Source organism: Bos taurus, chromosome Y (genome assembly GCF_002263795.3).
Source record: "Bos taurus isolate L1 Dominette 01449 registration number 42190680 breed Hereford chromosome Y, ARS-UCD2.0, whole genome shotgun sequence".
Classification (NCBI taxonomy): Eukaryota; Metazoa; Chordata; class Mammalia; order Artiodactyla; family Bovidae; genus Bos; species Bos taurus.
Window position 1 is genome coordinate 2,244,875 of NC_082638.1, and position 6,237 is coordinate 2,251,111.

Here is a 6,237-nt window from a genome sequence, read left to right on the forward strand (position 1 = left end):
TCTATCGATTATCTATCTGTTCATTCATCAGCCACCTATGTAGTAAACTACCCATCTATCTATCCATCAATTATCTACCTATCTACCCGTCAGCTATCGGTCAGCTCTCTATCTATCCATTCATTCATAAATCATCATCTATCTATTCATCTATCAAACTAGGCATCAGTTACCTATCATGTACCTATCCATCAATCACCATCTACCCTTCCATCAAATATCTGTCTAGTTACATACCTATACCTGCTGTTGTTCAGTCTGATTCTTTATGATCCCATTAACTACAGCAGGCCAGTTTTCCTTATCCTCCACTGTCTCCTGATGTTTGCTCAAGTTCGTGTTCATTAAGTTACTGATGCTATCTAACCATCCTATCTGTACCTACCTACCACCGATCTGTCCACCCACCCATCTGTATTTCTACCATCTTGTAAACGAACATTAAACACTTTCCCAAAGAAAAAATATCTTGTTGTAGAACAAAACACTAAATTCAATAAATGTTTAACTTTAAATAGAATGTGTGTATCTTCTATAAACAAAATGTTAAATAAATGTGTATTTTTGTGTGGCAAGTGAAAGTGAAGTCGCTCTTCACTGACTCTTTTTGACCCGATGACTCAAGTCTGACTCTTTGCAACCCCATGGACTGTAGCCAACCAGGCTTCTCCATCCATGGAATTTTCCAGGCACGAGAATTGGAGTGAGTTGCCACTTCCTGCTCCAGGGGATCTTCCCGACTCGGGGATCGAACCTGGGTCTCCTGCATTGCAGGCAGACGCTTTACCATCTGAACCACCAGGGAAGCCCACTGTTACTATTTTGACATGATTTACTAGGATTACAAACAAAATATCAATACATTTGAACCTCTAGTAAGTATTTGTTTTTATTTCTCCCTAACTAGAATTGCCTTTCAATGTGTAAAGTGAAGTGAAAGGGAAAGTTGCTCAGTTGTGTCTGACTCTTTGAGACCCCATTGACTATACAGTCCATGGGATTCTCCAGGCCAGAAAACTGGAGTGGGTAGCCTTTCCCTTCTCCAGGGGATCTTCCCAACCCAGGAATCGCCTGCATCGCAGGCGGCTTCTTTACCAACTGAGCTGTCAGGGAAGGCTCAATGTGTAACATGAATGTTTAATGTGTAAACTGAAAGAGTGTTTTGACCCTACAACACTGATTTCACTGTAGACCCCTGTTTTGAAACGATATTCTTATTTGACAAAGTAACTTGCAGAATATGACCCAGCACAGCCAGAAATCAATACATAAAACTGTTGGATTATACATATCCATTGATTAAAAAAATTTTTTTATTCCCTTATTTTTGTCTGTGCTGGGTTCCCATTGCTGTTCAAGGTTTTCTCTAGTCGAGATGAGCCGGGGCTATTCTCTAGATGTGGTGCAGGGTCTTCTCACTCTGGCGGCCTCCCCTTGTTGCCAAGCACAGGCTCTAGGGTGGGAGGGCTTCAGGATTTGCGGTCCCCGGGCTCTAGAGCACAGACTCAGTAGCTGTGGTGCTCGGGCTTAGTTGCTCTGTGATATGTGGTATCTTCCCAGATTAGGGATCAAACTCATGCCTCCTTCACTGACACGCAGAATCTTTACCACCGAGTCAGTAGGGAAGTCCTATCCCTTGTTCCTGAACTCTCATGCCTGAAGATTCCTTTCAGCGTTTTCAACCTATATGTACACTTAATAAAAACCTAGAGAGAGCGGGACTTCCATGGTGGTGCAGTGGCTAAGACTCTGAGCTCCCAGTACAGGGGACCCTGGTTCGATCCCTGGTCAGGTAACTATTATTAGATCCCTCAAGCTACAACTGAGAGTTTGCATGCCCACAACTGACCAAAAAAAACCCAAAACATCCTGAGTGCCACAAGACTCAGTGTAGCCAAATCAATGCACAAGATATATATATATATATATATATATATTTAAAAAAGGAGTACACGACAGCTTTTGAGACTTCTGACTACATTTTCCTGGTGGTGTTTCGTGTCCAGAATCACACTGCCTCTGTTGAACAGTAAATCAGATTGCAAACCCTAGGGATGATCTGAAGTGACTGCCGAGGGTGAGTTGAACATCACCAGTGAGGCTGAGGGTACAAAGTGAGAGAAGAAGAACTCAGGAACAGGTGTGTGTGTTGGGGGACAGGGGGCTGCAGGGGCAAGCCAACATGCCCTGGGTGTTCAGTTCTGTCGGTGTTCCGTGAAAAGTCTAAGGGTAACTGAGATGAATCTCCAGGTGAGTGAAGAGTGGGCCTTTACAGTACACAAAGAATTTTCCTGCTATTTAAAATGATGCCAGATGACAGAGTGAGGTGAAGCCTTCTTTTCTCCTCCCTCCCTCCCTCCCTTGCTTCCGTCCATCCATTAATCCATCATCCATCCACCCATCCATCATTCATCCATCAATCATCCATCCATCATCCATCCATCCTTCCATCCATCATCCATCTATTATCCATCCTTCCATCCATCATCCATCTATCATCCACCCATCATCCATCTATCATCCATCCATCCATCCATCCATCCTTCCATCCATCATCCATCATCTTTCTATCTATTCATCCATCAATCATCCATCCATCCATCCTTCCATCCACCCATCCATCATTCATCCATCAATCATCCATTCATCATCCATCCATCCGTCCTTCCATCCATCATCCATCCATTCATCCATCATCCATCCACTCATCCATCATCCAACCACCCATCCACACATCCATCCATCCATCATCCAGCCATCCTTCCATCCATTATCTATCAGCCTTCCATTCATCCATCCATCATCCCTCCATCATCCTTCCATCCCTCCATCATCCTTCCATCCCTCCCTCATCTTTCCATCCATCTGTCATCTTTCCATCCTTCCTTCTCTCCATCCACCCATCCTTCCATCCATTATCTATCATCCTTCCATTCATCCATCCATCATCCCTCCAGCATCCTTCCATCCCTCCATCATCCTTCCATCCCTCCCTCCATCCATCCATCCTTTTGTCTTGCATTGTTCCTTCCTCCCTTCCTCTTTCACAACTGGCTATCCAGCAAACCAACATGAATAAACAGACAACAAGCCCCACAAAGAATGCTTTTTATTCTGAAATATTTCTCTGTAATCACTGCTGCAGCTTCCCCTAGTTAACCCATTTTTTCCCCCTGACAAATCTTCTTGTTTGTCTATGAAACAACAGTAATTACTTGATCTATGGAGATCTCCTTGTGAACAACATCTTGTAAATGTGGATTCCCAGGGAGAGAAGGCAAGAAGCCTGGCTGATAAGCATATATGTACCATCTTACACCTCCAAATTATGGTGAAATATGGCAACATTTTACTTGTCTTGAGGGATACATTTGTTTGGCTAAGGTAATTAAGCTGGCCTCTCCGAGCATCTGGCATCATGAAAGGAATGAGAGATGACTCATTTGAATCATGCAGGTATCCAAAAAAACAAATTCTCTTTTTCTGAGTGCCCAAATTTTGTGGAGATCATTATTATGGTTTTGTACAGTGTATCGGAAGCTAAATTCTGAGCAAAATGGCTCAACTGTGGAACATTTGTTAACAGAAAGCATTGATTAGTTAGGCTTTAGGCTTTTATTCATATTCCTTGGCATGCTAAATTAAAAAAACATTTATTTGTTCTTTTATCTATGGTCAGGCTTCCCTGGTGGCTCAGATGGTAAAGAATCCGCCTGCAATGTTGGAGACTTGGGTTTGATCCTTGGGTTGGGAAGATCCCTTGGAGGAGGGCATGGCAACCCACTCCAGTATTCTCGCCTGGAGAATCCCATGGACAGAGGAGCCTGGCAGGCTACAGTCTACGGTGTCACAAACAGTCAGACATGACTGAGCGACTAAACACATATATGGTTACGTCAGAGTCTTAGTTGAGGCGTGTGGGCTTCTTTGTAGTCCCCAACATCTGCAAGCCTTCAGTTTTCCCTCTGGGCTGCTTTAATAATGAGCACGGACCATCCGTCATCACTCAACGTGAGTGTGCCTACACACACATATTAGAGTTTCGATAAAATCCCGTTAGTATAACGCACACGTTCACTGCCCTTGGAATTTTCCCCTGAATAAAGTGGGTGGGGATTTTCCCACTATCTTACATAAACAGGGATGGATGTCACTTACTTCCAGGATAAGACAGATGTGAGAGAAGATTAGCAGTGACAGGGTCTTGAAGGACCGGTAAGAAGGTTTACAGACAGTTTATGAGACGCTACCGTCTGCTGGCTGTAGGATGCCGGAACCCAGAGCTTACTCATCTACTTAGTACACGGCAGGAGCAAACACCCCGAGGTGTGTCTCATATGAAGCAGAAGTGCTGTTGTATAGCTGCTCAGTTGTGTCTGACTCTTTGTGACCCCATGGACTGTAGCCCGCCAGGCTTCTCTGTCCTTGGGACTCTCCAGGCAAGAATACTGGAGTGGGTTGCCATTTCCTTCTCCAGGGGACCTTCCTGACCCGGGGGTCAAACTCGTGCCTCCTTCACTGGCAGGCGGGTTCTTCACCATTAAGCCACCTGGGAAATCCACAGTCTCCAGTGACTTTTGCCAAACGATAAGTCACGGTTCCTCTTTTAAGTTGTATAATATTTCATTGAAATGCATGGTGGTGGACTTCCCTGGTGTCCAGGAGGTTAAGCGTCTGCCTTGCAACACCCGGAACATGGGTTCAATCCCTGGTCTGGGAAGATCCCACATGCCACGGAGCGACTAAGCCCAGGCACCACAGCTACTGAAGCCCGAGTTCTAGACCCTGCAAAGCATGACAAAAGAAGCCACAGCAATGAAAAGCCAAAACACAACTAGAGAGCCTCCCCTGCTCACGGCAACTAGAGAAGAGTCTGCCCAGCAATGAAGACAGAGCATGGCCATCAAATAAATACTCTTAAAAATAGGGAAGCAGAAGATGTGTTTCACAGAGCCCAGTAATCTTTGCCAAATGGTAATACACACCTCCTAATAGAACTGGGTTTTCCAGTGGTCCTGTATGGATGTGAGCACTGGACTATAAAGGAATTGAGCGCCAAATAATTGATGCTTTTGAACTGTGGTGCTGGAGAAGACTCTTGAGAGCCCCTTGGACTGCAAGGTGATCCAACCAGTCCAGCCTAAAGGAAATCAGTCCTGAATGTTCATTGGAAGGGCTGATGCTGAAGCTGAAACTCCAGTCCTTTGGTCATCTGATGCGAAGAGCTGACTCATTTGAAAAGACCCTGATGCTGGAAAAGATTGAAGGCAGGAGGAGAAGGGGACGACAGAGGATGAGATGGTTGGATGGCATCACTGATTCAATGGACATGAGTTTGGGTAAACTCCGGGAGGGGGAGGCCTGGCGTGCTGCAGTCGATGGGGTCACAAAGAGTTGGATACGACTGAGCAACTGAACTGAACTGAACTAAATAGTACTCAGCTATACAAAAGAACTCATTGCACTCAGTTCTAATGAGGTCGATGAACCTAGAGCCTATGATACAGAGTGAAAGTGTTAATTGCTCAGTCACGTCCCACTCTTTGCGATCCTGTCGACTGCAGCCCACCAGGCTCCTCTGTCCGGGGATTCTCCAGGCAAGCATACTGCAGTGGTAGCCGTTCCCTTCTCCAGGGGGTCTTCCCGACCCAGGAATTGCACCCAGGTCTCCTGCACTGCAGGCAGATTCTTTACCACGTGAGCCACCAGGGAAGCCCATACGGAGAAAAGTAAGTCAGAAAAAGAAAGACAAATATCGCACATTAATGCATATATATGGAATCTGGAAGGATGGTACTCATGATAGTACCTGCAGGGCAGCAAAGGAGACATTTTGGACACCGTGGAGGAAAGAGAGGGTGGGATGATTTGGGAGAATAGCGTTGAAGCATCCACATTACCATATGTAAAACAGACAGCTAGTGGGAGTTCCGTGTATGACGAAGGGAACCCAAAGCCAGTGCTGTGTCACAGCGTAGATGGGTGTGACTCAGTGGGAGGTGGGAAAGAGGTTCAAGAGGTAGGGGACCCTAACCCTAACCTAACCTAATAGCAGTTTTTCATTTCCACTGGAAGTTTTACGATTGCTCCGTTAGGAATCCGTTTGTAACTTTCAACCACCTTTTTTTACTCCTCCCCCGTCCCCCGCCCCCGCCCCCCGCTGCCTAAAGCCATTTGAAATATGAAGCTGAGACGTAGTGTCAAAAAAAGACTGGTGGAGAGGGATCCCCAAGCTCT